Genomic DNA, 16,542 nt, shown 5'->3' on the forward strand with positions numbered 1-16,542 from the left:
AGAGAGAGAGCTTGGAAATGCTGATTTTTTTAAAAATATTTTATTTATTTATTATGTGTACAATATTCTATCTGTGTGTCTGCCTGCAGGCCAGAAGAGGGAATCAGATCCCATTTCAGATGGTTGTGAGCCACCATGTGGTTGCTGGGAATTGAACTCAGGACCTTTGGAAGAGCAGGCAGTGCTCTTAACCACTGAGCCATCTCTCCAGCCCGGAAATGCTGATTTTTGTACATAAGTAAACTACAATGCACAAGCATTGACAGCAACAATTGGTATTACAGAAAATTTGCAAAAGGTCAAACTAGTCAAAATCCCAGCATAGGTAGGAGAGGGATCCAAGACCACACACCTATAGACAGTTGCAGGCTGCCAAGAAAGGATGGGCTTCTTAGTTACTTTTCTATTGCTGTGATAAAACACCATGACCAACTTATTAAAGAAAGTATTTAACACAGAGCTTAAAGTTTCAGAGGGTTAAAGCATGATTGCAGAGCAAAGGCTTGGCAGCAGAAAGAGATGAGAGCTAACACCTCAATCTGCAAAGTGGAAGCAGACACAAAGAGAATGGCACAAGTCTTTAGAAATTTCAAAGCCCACCCCTAGTGATACATATCCTCAAACAAAGACCAACACCTATCAATCCTTCTCAAACAGTTCCACCAAATGAAGACCAAGTATTCAAACATATAAACCAATGGGGGTCGTTCTCATCCAAACTACCACAGGGAATCTCTCTTCTTTGTGGAAGTGGTCACTGGTAGGTTAATGCCACCCCAGTAGATGTCCATTCAAATGTGAGCATATGGTATCCCTACGTGTCTGGCCTCCTTTAAAGGTATATTGAAGCAGTAAAAATCAAGGGAATTTGTGATAATTTTATTCAAATATTTGATTGTTTATAAATCACTAGGTTCTTGTCTGAATTTTGCAGGGGAGATTAGATTTTTTTTTTTAGTGGAGAGGAGATAGTCTCATGCATTAGCTCTATATTTCTACAAAAAAAAACAGGCTAAAAACTGAATTAATTATGATATAACAAGGTTCTGTGGGATGAAGAGCACTGCTGCTGGTCTCACTGGGATTCTGTGCATGACTCAGGATAGACATTTCAGTGGCCTGAACAGTTACTAGTCTGCAGCCTCTGTAGAGATGCCTAAAGAGACAAAGATGATCAGGCTTCTTATTACTGCATGGTCTTTAATTCTGGGCTCTTTCAAATGATGGCTGAACCAATTCAAAGAATAACTGAATTTATAAGTCCCTTTGAAACTTCCACAAAATCTGAGGTACCATGTTCCATCAATCAATGATGGTCAAAGTCAATCTGTATACAAATGACAGTAAATAGGCCTCTTTTAAAAATTATGAAGAATTCACAGCTATTTGTAATCTACTACTTCATATATCAGGATCTTAAAAACTACTTTTATAAGTATATAATGAACATAAATAATCAGAAGGCAAAGCACTACTGAATGTTAGTATAGGGCAGTTAATTTTGTTATTATGTGCATGAAATCTCACATAATATTCATTATAATACTAAAATTATTACAAATGAATGACAAGTTTTATTGTTAGATATAAAGAAACTACAGTATATAAGAGATTAAATAATTTGCCCAAGATCATGTAGTTTGTAAGCATTAAAGCAAAATTTAGACCCAAACAGTTGAATGAATTCTGAAATCACGTGTCTTGAATAGCTAAAATAATTTGTGTGATATATAGTCATAACATTGTGTAAATTTTCAGTTACTATAAGTTCACTGATTCCAAACAATAAAAGGATAGTACACAGTACCGTGGGTCAGAAATTCTAGTCAATACATTTGGTTTCTCTGTTGTGGGATCCACAAGGCAAAATTAAGGCTGAACTATTATTCACACTTAGTATTTTCTCAGGCTTTCCTTTGGCAGCAGTTGACTATACCTAGAGGAAGTTTGTTCTCCGTAAAGTAGCATGTGACTAGCGGACACCATCCATATTATTCAGGAAAAACTCCCTATTTTAAGACATATTTACTTTAATTCCTTGCTCAGCTGTAATGTAGCACATCAGAAGTTCTAGACACTAGGGCATATACATATCCTTAGACTATCCTGCCTCCTGCAGACATTAAATACTATTGGAATTATCAGGGAAAAGAAAATTTGAGATCAGCGAGTTAGCAAGTATTTATGATGGATATTTGAGTTTGATTTTTAAACAAAATATATAAGACATTGTCAGGCACATATTGCATTGGGAACAAGGAGATGCCTCTGAGGAAGGTCTTCCAGGTATATAAATGCAGATTATACAAGTTAGGACACAAAGGAAAACATGAGGTACTTGTGGTAAGTGATAACGACTAGGATGATGGATGGATGGATGGATGGATGGGAGTGCGCTCTTGCAGAGCTGTGCTAGAGTGCAGAAAAGGTGAGCTGGTGGATAACCATAAATGCCTCTGAGAGGAATTTGGGGGTTATTCCGCAATCAACAGGAAACCATTCTGTTTTGGTTTAATGGATGAAAAATGAAAATGACCTCTTTGGAAAATAAATCCAAACGATAAAGAAAGACAGGAAGGCAGAAGGTAATCACCTAGCCTGGGACATTAGAAACTGTTAAAATCGTCCAGTTGTACATTTCTGGGAACGAAAGAAAATGAGTGAGAGATGTAAGGAAGAAACTATTGCCCATAAGAATGACTGAATGAGGAAGAGGAAACTGGTCCTGGACTGAGGGGGTTGGAGGGCTGAGGTGGGATCTGCTGCAAAGAGGATGTCTAGGTCAGCTAAAGCATCAAATGTGATTACAACCCAGACATGCCTGCTCTGCCCTAGGAAGGAACAGGCAGGGTCTGTGTCTTGCTCAGTCTTCTGGTTCTATTGTTTTTCTATTTAGGGTAAGTGATGTGTTCTTCCACAAAGCAGGCTTGCTACTGGAACCTCCTGACTTCAGAAGCCATATCTCCAGACACAGAAAAGCAGATGCATTCCTTTTCCTTCTGAAAAGTTCCTTTTAATATCTGGAGTTATTTTCCAAACAGTGATTTAATTAGTGTTATTAATTTCTATACTTAATGAAAAATTTACAGCTCTGTGGATGTTCTGAGGATTCTGCGCATTTGGAAGTGAATAATTTCCTTTCTTCTTCCCTTTTTAAACACAAGACTTTGACTCAGAATCTTCTGAACTTTAGTCTTTGAGGGGGCATCTCTGCATCTCAGAACTGATGGATGTAATAATGAAAAATACTATCTAACTGAACAAGAGTGTAGATTAAGAGATTGGTCTTGAAGGTGCTTGTTAATAAACAATCTTTGGCAGGCCTGAGATTTACAGAGGGAATCCTCGAAGTGGCCATGTAAATGGGGATGTATCGACAGTTTTCCTCCTTAAAGGGAAGGCATGCAGGATTTATATGCTTCAACCTCGGCCCTCTTGGAAACTTAAGAAGGGACTTACTTTGTTTCTTTTTTAATAGCTTCTCCTGGGTACTTTACGGACCAGTTCTCTCATTTCAACTATCTGATCCCAAGACATAAATTAATTTCAGATGCACCGTTTATCCATCTTGTCTATTGCAGCAATATTCACTATTTGTTTGGGTTGCCATGGAGATAATTGACTTCATGCCGTGGCAGAAGTCTTGTTTGAGGGTATTATAGGAGTTTGGGTCCAGAGAGTCTTTAATTTTCACACAGTAAGGAAAGCCATTTCATCAATGAAGCATCTGCGTACATCTCCCACTTATAATTGAAATGATGTCTTTTAACACTTTGGAAAATTTCCCTTTTTACTTTCCATCACTTCTCTTTCAATTGTTTAACCTCTACTCTCCAAGATGTTGACTAAAATCACAGCAAAGGGCAAACAGTCTATTTTCTGTTTTGGGGGTAGCATGGAGTGACACAGCATCCCAACACAAAAGTTTCTGAAAACAATGGTGATTTATAAAAGGAAGATGCTATATTCTATCAAGACAAGAAGCACTCATGAAATCAGTCTCCTAGTGACCAAGTCAGGGTGTTAAAGACTGGGTCCCTCTGAGGTTTATATTAATCTTGATATTTATAAAGGCGGTTGCTGGATTCTGCTATAAATTGTTGAAACAGGCAGACAAAATGTCCCTCTTCAGTACAAAGAGAAAAAATTAAAAAGTGAAGGTCAGTGTTAAAATCATTCTTCTCAAGGTACACAAATAGCAAAATGATAAGAAAATATACTCTATGTGCATTCCTTCTTATCTTGAGAACTTTAATTGCCATACTAATTGTTAAAATTTTCACAAGATACTACCCAAAGATTTATATTATTTTAGTGGCATTTTGAAGCAGAAGGATCAGAAAGAAATCATATTTGTTACACTTCATCTGTGAGAATCATTTGGATTATGTTATTCCTACACATAGATTTTATAACATCAAAATTTAATTCTCTACCAATTATCCACAAGGCTAATATTTTTGCTAAGAATTTTTTGTACTTAAAAAAGGTATTACCAAAAGAAAAAAATTAAATCAATGATCAAAATGAGAATTCTTAGGAGCAAGAGTAGTGAACAAAGCTCTAAGAGCCTACTTCAATTCTTTAAAGTGCACAGCACAAAATCAATTTGCAGTGACCCCGAGAATCAGTCTTCCTCGCTACATGACAACAAAAGAAATAGGGGATGAAAACAAATTAAAGTAGGTTCTTAAAAGTCCTTTTTGCCTTCCCCAGGTTCCAGGGTATCACTGAGGCAGGAAAGCTTTGCAGCACAGCACCTAAATGTTTATCAATATTACTGTATCTTTTCATGGCAGTGACTTCTAAGCAGGTTTTAGGTTGTGGTTCCTTTTCTGAATTCTCTTTCATTCTCATTGCTTGTTTAATCAAGAGGAAATCTGTTTTGAGAGATTGTTATTGACGTAGCACCATGCTAAGTGATTGAGGGAAAAAAATAATTGATGTAATGTTGACAAGCACCAAGCAGAGAATAGTGTGAGTGGGTAATTGGATACGTGTCCAGGAGACAAGAGCGGAGAGCCAGAAGTGGAAGACACAGTTTCAGGTCACACTTCCTATATATTAGCTCATTTAACACCAGTACCTTAAAAAAAAAAGGCAGAGTTCTAATTCTAATTCTAGTTTACTGACAAAGCAAATTCACTTTAAAAGAGAGTTGCAGTCTGGCAGTGGTGGCACAGGCTTTTATTTCCAGCACTTGGGAGGCAGAGGCAGGCAGATCTCTGTGAGTTCAATGCCAGCCTGGTCTACAAAGCTAGTTCCAGGACAGCTAGGGCTGTGGCACAATGAAGCCCTGTGTCACAAAACAGAGGTGGGAGGGAGAGAGAGAAAGAGAGTTGCAATAGACAGGACTTACATTTGACCCTACATGCCTTTATTTCCTAATCCAAATATTAAGTCACTAACCTGCAAAGCTTCCCTGGTTCAAATATGATAATTGAATGATGACATTTAATCTGGGCCAGAAAGGATTTAAAGGTGTGTAAAATGAAAAAAGGAATTCCAGAGTAACAAAGAACCCATGGAGGACAGTGCACAGTACCCCCAGAGATGACACAGATTATAGTTAAGTCGTACAGAGTACTCATCTGACAGCGAGCACTATGATAACTGCCTCCCACACATTAATTTATTGCACACTCACAATGACACCCTCATGTGAAATGTTGTTACCATCCCTATTATAAATGAAGAAAGTAAGGCTCAGAGAGACCAAGAACATAGTCCAAAGTCAAGCAGCTAGCAAATGGCAGAGATGGCCTGAGTGACCAGACCTCCAAGCCTAACCTCTATCCTCCTATACCCTGGGCACAGACATTCCTCCCTAGAGTCTAGTTATGAAGTGCAGGGGAAGAAACAAGGTGAGGCAACTACTGCACAAAAGTAACTGAAGTCAAGATGAAAAAGTGCATCATCTCCCGTGTTTCTAGTCTTTGGTGGCTATCATCATCACCACCACCACCACCATCATCATCATGATCATCATCATTTACTTTTCTCATAGGAAGGATAAACTAAGCTCACAAAGAGCTCTTAAAAAGATAACTTTGGAACAAAGAGAAATGTGGATTGGGGGAGATAAATTCTCAAGGCACTTTGTTTTATTAAGAGCAGATTTACAAATAAACGAATATATACAAAGCGTATACAAAGATCATACATATTATATACACATATGCATGCAAAACACACACAACACACATTTGTAAATGATACAGATCACATACACTTTTATAAAAATCATACAAACATATACACATATACCATATCTATACATAGATAGGTATATCACAGCACATTGACAAATATGCCATTGTTGTGGAAAGTCCTTCTGTATATGTGTTGTTTTTATTGCTTAATGAATAAAGAATCTGTTTTGGCTAATGGCTTAGCAGAGAAGAGCTAGGTGGGGAAAACTAAACTGAATGCTGGGAGAAAGAAGGTGGAATCAGAAAGATGCCACGTAGCTACCAGAGGGAAAAGACACTAGCTATCAACTGGAATCTTCCTGGTAGGCCACAAGCCTCATGGTAAAATACAAAATAATGGAAATACATTAATTCTAGATGTAAGAGTTAGCTAGCAATACACTTAAGTAATTGGCCAAGAAGTGATTTAAATAATATAGTTTCTGTGTGATTATTTTGGGTCTGGGCAGCTGGGAACTAACAAGCGGCCTCCTACAACATACCATATACATTTATAGTCCCATACACATATGTATATACATTGCATCATACCATACAATTCCTCTCAACTAGGTACCACATACCTAGGCCCCTCTACTTATAAAAACTTATATATAAACCACACACACAATCCTATATTCATTTACCTCTCACATGCCACTCACATGTGTGTGTATGTGTGTGTGAATACATGTGTGTGAAGACTATGCAAAGAAAAGAAATGGATACACATAAACATGAGGAATATATGTGTGTGTATCCATTCCCTTCCTTTGCATATGAGGTATGGACTCGAAAGGCAGTGGTCATTGAAATGTATTTATATAATTTGCTTTCTGTCTCCCCGTCACACAGAGAACACTCTTCAGAATTCTCAGCCTTCAGGAAAAGAATGCTCCACACTTTCACCTTTCATGCTATGGCTCAATATTAGAACTGTTAGATCTGGACTCCTGTGGATTTTTTTTTTCAGCATGAAATAATGTGAGGCAAGGTGTTTAGGCGTGATGGCAGCATGGTCCTGCACTTTGCAGATGATATTGTGATCGTTTATGGCCCAAATTAAGCAGCATATTTTGGTGTCCTTGCTTTCATCCAACTTCCTAATAGAAACCAGCTGTTTTAAACCTGGACCGTGGGAGCGTTCTGATCACACTGGACAACCTCAAGAAAAGAGAATCTAGTAGTACTAAATGGAGACTTTAAATAGACATCATGTTTAATTTTACATATTACTTTGTATAATAAATGTAGAGATATATTATCTACTATTTGTAATAATAACATATCTGCATCTAAACAAAATGAAAATATTCTTGACTCAAAACAACTGCCACCTTGATGGCAGATTACATGCAAAGTGTGGCTTGTGTTCCTCAATTCTTTTTAAGGCGTCAGAAAATTCTGGAAAGCAAAAACCACATTTCTGAGCAAATATGGTTTAAGTTTCACTGAGGGACTGTGAAAACTACATCCTGTGGAACACACACGGGATATTTACAGGAAATGTGCTCTGAGATACTGAGCCTCTTTGGTCTGAATGGAAGATCACATTTTCATATTTTAAGGTCAAATTACATCAGCTTCTTTCCAGTAAAAAAAAAAATAAATAAATAAAAGCATCATCCTAGAATGTTAATATCTTTCAAGGCCCGGAGCCTCGCAATTGTGATCTCTCGGGATGATTCACTGAGGCCGAGACTGATGTGCTGCAGTAGCTGCTTAGTGCCCCGAGTTGTGCTGCGGAGAAAGGGATTTCCAGGATAAACCATTTGCAGGAGAAATTCAATCTGCAGCCCTTATTTTCAGAACATACATTTAGAGTAGAAGAAAGAACCCTCCAACACACACACACACACACACACACATATTCCCCTTGTCTTATATTTTTCAGATTTACTGGCCTAATTTAGAACTTTGGCCTTTATGATTAAATAAAATCATTTCAATGAAAGAAATGACCAAAGTGATTTATCAGAGTGTCCTCTCTCCATACTGTTCCCTCTCCTCACTATAGACTTTGTGGCATTGTTATGTTTACAGAACCACATACAAAATATATTTAATAACCATTTCCTGGGCCCCACTCTGCCCGCTGGAGAATGATACACAACACTGGAGGAGATCTCCCATTTGTCCTCGGTGTGCCTGAAATTCAGCAGCAGAGATAAGGTACTCATGAGACTATCTAAGGAACAAAATCACAGTCAGAAGAACAACCGGGGTGGTACCCGTGGCTTTAAGAACACAAGCTGGAGTCAAAAAGGCTCTTGCATGCTTCCAACAACAGGAAATGAAATTCTCATTTCAGGACCATAAACTTGAATTCTGTTGAGGGACATTTTGGCTGCTGCGGCAGATGTTTGGGACCCCACGCTAGAAATAGGGAGTGTTAATGATTACAGGTGGTTATCACACCAAAATGACAAACAGCAATAACGGACAAAAAAAATCCATAAAAACCTGAGTGGCTTCTGCTAGGTTTTCTGGCATACTTTCAAACTGCAAAAGGTTGCTCATAAATTATCTTTCAAGTTGATTTCCTTTCTCTCTGTGTGCTTGTGAAACGCTTTAATGAGCACCCACACCACCCTGGTGGAATTGGGAGTTAGCATTATTTGTGGGAAACAGGTGAGGGTGTTGCTCAAGCACATACCTTAGTGAAAAACGTTTCCACCACAGAAAACATTAGAGAACTCACTAATCTCTTGAACTGGAGGCCACCACAGCAGCTATCAGAGCAGGAAGGTTTAGGTCACTGGGGACTTTTTCGTATGGAGTTATACGAGTGACTCCGAGTCTTCCAGATCCATTCTGGGTACTCACATTCCTTCTTCATTCTGCTGGCGTGAGCAACCTGAGTCTCCTGCACAAAATCACATCCATATCTGTCACGAGAAAGAGTCAAACTGGATCAGAGGCAGCACTTCCGCCCACACGCTGTGTGGGGAAAAGGCACCACTGTTAGTATTCCTGCCAAAGATGGAGCAACCTAGGTCTATAGGTTAAGTAAATGCTGTATCAAAATTGCCAGCCTAGAGGGGAAATAGCAGTATATGCCATTTGCAGAACACCTACCATGTTCTCCGTTTAAAAAAAAAAAAAAAACCTGAAGCATTAACTATTACTATTCTTTTTCACAGACCTCAAGAGGTTAAATAATCCACCCAAGGCCATACATACAGCAAGAGGTAAGACTTTCTGATTCTATAGCATTGTTCTCTCTACTCTGGAGTTGGAAATAGCCCACAAGAGTTTTACAATTTTCAATTTGCACAACATAAAAACATGGTGATCTACTAGGTGGTATCTGTAGTTGATACTGAAAGAAGTTGATAAAAAGGAAAACACAAAACTGCTTTGGAAGTCTAGCTGATATTATTTTGTGTGAGGACAGTCTAAGGAAGGAGTCCAGATCACACATTGTTTCTTCATTTAAACAATATAGCATCATACCCAAAGTAGACGGTGATACAGCACATTGCTCCCTCTAAGATAGCAATTCCATATGTGTGAAAGCCTTCTCAGAACCTTGGTGTGGAAGTTGATGATTTTTCCAGCCATGTACAGTACCTTATAGAGTATACCAAAAAAAAAAAAAATCTGAACCCAGTTGTGTTAGGAATCCACTGATTTTCTTGATGGGTCAAAAGTCAGGAATTTCAAGTAAAACATTCAAAACCATTGGGCTATCCTTAAGAAAATCAGTGTTCCTCAAAAAGTACTAAAATGTCATTCACTTAAGATGAAATGAATAGAATTGAAAAGTGAAGAGATTTCATCTTACAAAATATTAATCCACTTGCAATGTAATAGAACCTAGATTATGCAAACCTCCCAGCATTTTACATGAAACATCCTGTTGTTCTTTTAATTTTTTTTCCTCTTTCTCCCCCTTCTATGGAGGCAATGCCTTCAGAGTGACACAGGTATTGAGATTTGTAATAGTGTTTGTTTTTGTTTGTTTGTTTGTTTTTGTTTTTCGAGACAGGGGTTGAGATTTGTAATAATATTGTCAACCTGACAGAATCTAGAATCCTCTGAGAGATGGGTCTCTAGGTATTCCTGTGTGGGATTATCTTGCTTACAATAATTGAGGCAGGAATACCCACCCACTGTGGGTGGAGCCATTCCCTAACTGGAATCCTAGATTATGTACGTAACAGGAGAAAACTGAATTGAGCAGCTGTAAGCTATTGTCATCCTCTGCTGTCGCCACCACTGCTTTCCATTCTTGATACTTTTAATTGTGGAGACGTGTATTTGTGATGAAGGGATATGAGCATGTGATCACTGAGCCCAGATCAGGGTATCAGATCCCCGAGTTAGTTGTGAATCATCTGCTGTGGGTGCGGGAAACTGAACACTGGTCTTCTGCAAGAACAGTAGTTGTTTTTTCTTGATCACTGGGTCAGCTCCCCAGCTCCTTCCTGCATCTTCACTGCAGATGCTATGTGAGCTGCTCCTTCAAGCTCCTATCCCTGGGCTGTCTTAGTCCTGATAGACTCTACCCAGACCTGTGAACGAAATAAGCCCTTTCTCCCTTGAGTTTCTTTTCTCTGGTAATTTTATCACAGCCAAAGGAAGAATTGCATAGCAAAGGAAAGCAAGGAACTTGCTCTCCCATTCACTTAGAGAGTATCTGAGTTTATGTTCCTGGAGTATATCATCAACAACCAATAGTACTCTTCTAATCAATAAACAATCAATAGTTATCAGCTTTATTGAATTCCTATTCTAGTGAAGAGAAAAGATGGCCAAAAAGATAAACAAAACAGAGTATTATTAAACAGTGGGCAAGAATAAAAGTAGAGATAGTAGGAACTGAGATACAATTTTAAATTTAGTGATCATTTAACATAAGAGCCTGGGGTTTCTATAATGAACACACGAAGTGTTGTGAGCTCCTGAGGGTTAGGAGGGCATTTTCTCCATAGATTCTGGTGGTCTCAAGTTTTCCTTGCTTATAGGTGGCATTGTCACATCTGCAAATTTCCTTTTTTTCCCCCCTTTTGATTCATTCGGTTTCCAAGTGGTTTGCCTGTATGTATGTATGTTCTCAATGTGTGTGCCTGGTGACCCCTCAGAAGTCAAAAGAGGGTGTTGAATTTCCTAAAACTGGAATTACAGATGGTAGAGAGCCACCAAATGGATCCTAAAGACTGAACCCAGGTCTTTTCTAAGAGCAAGAAATGCTCTTAACCATCTCTTCAGCCTTTCAGTTTCCTCTTTTTGTAAGGTCATGGGGAAATTAGTTTCCTTTTCTCATGACCTCATTTTAGCTCAGTCATCGTAAAGAACTATTTCCAAATAAGAGCATATTCATAGACAACAGTATTTATACCTCAACATCCACTGAAGCATCACAAGTCAACCTATAATAAAAACGGAGCACAAAAATGCTTTAAAACAATTAAAAGTCCTGACAGTAGCATGTGAAGGGAGGAATCATTAAAGGGGTTGATTGCTCTCATCAGAGAATGGTGATGATGCCGGCTTCTATATTTAATAAAGGCTAATTTCAGCCCTACAAACATTCATAATGAATTATTTAATGTGAGCTGGCAGAAAAATTGTACCTATTGAACACAGATGTTGTCTTCTGTTGCTATTGGATTTGGCTATAAAAATCAGGAAGGAATTAGTACTCTCCTGGGAAAAAAGACAACACAAAGTCAGACAGGGGAAGGTCTCCTTCGCCTACCTGAAGCAACGCTGTGTACAATAAGCTAATACCTATGCCGGGAGTGGCCCAGACTTGCTGCCTTGTTTTTTTGTTTGTTTGTTTGTTTTTTAATAAAAATGAGACTAGTTTCTTTCCCTGAAGAAAATGCAAACCATTATCAAGCTAAATTTTCCCCTCTGCCAACGAGTTAGGGATAATGTGCACCATGTGGATCGAGCTGATCACATCAATTGCAGCTCCAAAGCACAATATCTGAGCATTTCCCGACTGAATACTCCTTTTCTGTATAAATTAAAAATGTCTAAAGGATGGTTTATTAGAAGGAGACTATCAAAGCTTTTCATGAACATGCTTTCTCTTTTGATCTATATAATTTTTAAGAAGTGTTAGACATCTCATGATTTCTAGCACAACTAGAATTTTAAATCTAAGAATCAGAAGGAAAAATGCAAATCAAGAGGCATGGTTCTGAAGCCATGTCTATTTTACCACAATTAGTCATTAGGCGGAGGAAATGAATTTCGGCGCACAGTCTACTTTAGCTAGCATTTTATCAACCAAAAAGCTCAAGTGAAAAAAAAAAGTATTTTTAATGTCTCCCAACACAAATTTCCAAGCTATGAGCCACAGAACTACAAAAAGGTGGACCTTAGCTTTCTGGCTGGTTTCGGGGAAGACAGAAAAATTATGTCTTTGAATTGGTGAGAGGGTTTTTTTTTTTTCCAAATAATTCTGACTTACATGTCAATCTCCAGGCTATTAAATACAATCTATGTGAGTTTTCAACCTCACCCAATAGAAAGACATTTAAGTCACAGCTGATACTTAGGAAAGATAACGACTTTGTATATAGATAAGCCTTAGAAGATTATAGTCCCTTGAAGGCATACTTGTGGATCACTGAGCCAGAACAGATCTGAAATGATTATTTATTCCTGAGACCGCTCTTCAAGTATGTCAATATTAAAATGTAAAGTAGCAGGAGATTGTTTTTTTAGATTCTAAATTGCAATTCTTCTGAAAAAAAGTTACGGTGCCTCCACAGACTTGAGAGATTACCAAAGACTAAGATGCCTGGTTTGCAACATAATTCTTAACTGCACTCTAAATACTTCTGTACTCACAGATAACTGTAGTCCTCACCCTGAATCAAAGAAAAAACTTCTTGGTGGTGCATATTTCAGAAATGTGCAAAGAGTCAAAGCGCAGACAAGTATTCAGAAGGGGCTCGGCTTCAATTGGTGCATCCGAAAGGCACCCCTTACACCTAAGGCTCAGGCAATGTCATGGATGACGGAATAGAAAGCTTGGAAGCCAGAGAACCAGAATTCCTGTCGCACGACAGTGCCCAACATACCATAGGGATGCTGTATCTCTAAATTCTCAACAATACGGTTACCAGAACTAGACCTACATAATGGCTACACTAGTTGGTATGCCAACATGGATGGGGGGGGAGGATTTCACAAGGTCTCACCCCTAATCAAGAGCTATTAGCAATTAAAGACTACTGATTGCTATAACAGTAACAATTACAGAAGAAGAGGTCATAAATTTGAGAGGGCTTGGAGGGACATAGGATTTGGATGGGAAAGGAGGGGTATGGAAATGACATAAGTAGAGGACTTGTATATGGAAGTCTCCAAAATAATACAAAGTAAGGCAAATAACTACAAAGAAATTTTATGGAACAAAGAAACTCGATGTTGTTGTCTCTTTGCAAATATCTCCAAGACTAGTTGTACTATCAGAGTGTCTACATAGATTGTTCAATAGATCATGCTCCGTTTGTTTGTCTGTTGTTTGTTTTCAAAAGATTCCTGTTTTGGTAATTGTAAGAAATGGTAGTAGACATAGATGACAGCCTAGCATTATCGTTATCAGAGAGGTTTCATCAGCAACTGATAGGTGTAGATGCAGAGACCCACAACTAAACAGTAGGCAGAGCTCGGGAATTCTGCAGAAGAGAATTCTCAGAATTTGAGGGGTTAAGCACACCATAAGAACTTGGCACACCGAATCAACTATCCTTCCAGGAGCTCACGGAGACTGAAGTGACAATCAGGGAGCCAATAAGGTCTGACTTAGGTTCCTTGCATATATGTTATGCTTGTGTAGTTTGGTGTCCTCGTGGGACTCCTGAGAGTGAGAGCAAGAACTGTCTCTGACTCTTTTGTCTGTTTTTGGGGTCCTTTTCCTCCTACTGGGTTGCCTTGGTCAGCCTTAATATGAGGGGATGTGCCTAGTCTTATAACTTGCTATTCCATAATTGGTTGATATCCCTGGAAGGCTTGACATTTTTGGAAGGGAAATGAAGGACGAGTGGCTCTATGGGAGAGGGAAGAGGGAGCTGGGGGGAAGAGGAAGAAGGGGAAATATTATATATGTTTATTGCAGAGATATGTAATATGTGGGAGAAGAAAAATTAAAAGGAAAAGAAAAAAATGGTAGTAGAACAATGCAATAATAATTGATATTTAACAGCGAGATATAAGATCACACTCTCCACTCTCTAACTCTCTCTCTCTCTCTCTCTCTCTCTCTCTCTCTCTCTCTCTCTCTCTCTCTCTCTCTCTCACCACACAAAACAGAGTTACTAAGTAAAATTAAAGAATAACAAAGAAATCAAAGGAGGCAATGGTGCCTGTCCTAGTCAACTTGAGTAGCTCTAACAAAATACAACAGATTAAGTGGCACAAACAACAGACTTTAATTTTGTAATAACTGGAGGCCGGAAGTCCCAGGTAAAGTTGACTGAAAAATCAGTTTTCTCTGAGCACTGTATGGGACATATTGCTCCAGACAGCCCCTTTACTTACAGATAATCACCATTCCATTGGGCCTTAACATGGTCTTTGCTTAGAGCTCACAAATTTAGCGTCTCGCTGTGCTCTGTTCTCTTCTTATCAGCACCTTAGTGAAATCAAGAAGTTTCCATCACTGCTACAGACATTCTGAGATGTTGAAGGTTAGAGATGCCAATATAGGAATTTGAAAGGGGGATGATGCAGTATATTGATATCTTCAAAAAGGCATGGGTATGGTGGTTTGACTGGTCCCCACAAGCTCATACATTTAAATGCTTGGCCCCAGTTGGTGAGATTGTTTAGCAAAGATTAGGAGTATATGGAGGAGGTTTGTTACTGGGGGCAGGCCTTAAAGTTTCAAAAACCCATGCCATTCTCTGTGTGTTCTTTCTGCCTCGTCCTTTTAGATGAAGATGTGCGCTCTCGGATACCACTCCAGGGCCATGCCTACCCGCTGCCAGGCTCCTTATAGTATGCTAGCAAGCAACAGAAAAGTAACTAAGACAGGTGAGAACGATTGGTTATTTTGGAGGGTCATGACTCCTCATCATAAAGTGCTTCATGTTCTTTCTGCTTGAAGGATAAAGGGAGACTTTGTCTTACAATTAATAGCCACAACACTGTCACCTCCCTGAATGAAGGAAGAATGAATTATCAAGACAGTATTAACCTCCTTCAGTGCTTGGAGATTGCCAGTCTCTCCCTCTCTCCCTTATGCTCCTGGGATAAAGAGCTACTTGGACTGTAAGTTAAATCTTTATAAATCACAGCCTGTATGGAACCTATTTACAGATTTCAAAGCTTTACACAGCACGGCTAAGAGATATCTGAATAGTATGCCCCTCGTATTTTGGATGTTTGTTTGTTTACATCTTTCTCACGAGATTGCCCTCTGTAAGAGCAGGGCTTTATCACATATATAAGGTTCCCCCAGTTCCCAGCATGCTGATGGATACTCAGCAATTATCCAGTTAGATCCTGGTGGGTTAGGGAATGTCCCTTGATGCTGGGAGAGTTCTAGAGCTAGCACCGTCAAGAGTCAGACAACTCCTGTGATTACAAAGTCCCTGCCTTGGGCTTTTCTGAGTAGCAGATTTAGCTTTTCTACCCATTCCAGACCAGAGAAAGGCAGTTGGATGGCATCATAAATTGTAGTTATTTCATTTTTCCCCACAGATCTAATACAGCCTCATTACAATACTTTCTTATCTAGCTGTATATGATTCTGAAAATGACTGGCTTTCCATTGACTAGATTTTCCTTTGGTTTGATTTGTCTGAATTCCAATCAAGGAAGAGCCCTCCTACAAAGTTACTGATGATAAGGGCACATGCACTAAAGTAATGGAGCTTTTGCATTTTTACATGCCACCAAAAGTTTTTGCTTCTTCTAGCTAAGTATCTGACATGATGCATTTCATTAAAATCCTCCTTGAAGTGATACAAATACACTGTTCTCATGGTTGGTGAAAGAACACATGCTTAACCAGATTGCATGGCTGAAAGGAGATTATATGTGTCTCTAGCTGACCTTTAAAAATGCAGTCATCGTATATGCCCAATTCTATTTGTTTGAGGAAGGATTCCTTAACATCCAGACTTTGCCAAGATTTCTGGGGGGAAAAAGGTATGCCATAGGTATCAGAGAAGCCACACAACTTCCAGAGGCATTTCGGTGTCAGCAAAGCTCCCCATCTTCCATTCCTTCCCAGCTTCTTGGGACTGAAGGTCATTCCGCCTGTCCCATGGCTAATATTCCCAGCCTCATGAGCATCAGGAATGGAGAGTACAATAAGAAGCAATGGGAAAGATTGGGTGCTGTTTAAAAATGACACTCTCATCCTCCAGATACAGGGAAA

General features: G+C 38.9%; 1 long non-coding RNA gene across 2 annotated transcripts in view; it reads left to right on the forward strand.

Moving 5' to 3' along the window:
* The window catches only part of LOC126512650 (uncharacterized), a 54,357-nt gene that overhangs the window by 14,226 nt on the left and 23,589 nt on the right, over positions 1-16,542 (forward strand). For both annotated transcript variants that reach the window (XR_007595114.1, XR_007595113.1), the window contains one exon: positions 9,335-9,382. This is a non-coding gene — a long non-coding RNA (uncharacterized lncRNA). The remainder of the gene's footprint in view (positions 1-9,334; positions 9,383-16,542) is intronic.

This window comes from Alexandromys fortis, unplaced genomic scaffold (assembly GCF_014885135.2).
Source record: "Alexandromys fortis isolate MF-2015 unplaced genomic scaffold, M_Fortis_MF-2015_v1.1 scaffold_116, whole genome shotgun sequence".
Taxonomy (NCBI): domain Eukaryota; kingdom Metazoa; phylum Chordata; class Mammalia; order Rodentia; family Cricetidae; genus Alexandromys; species Alexandromys fortis.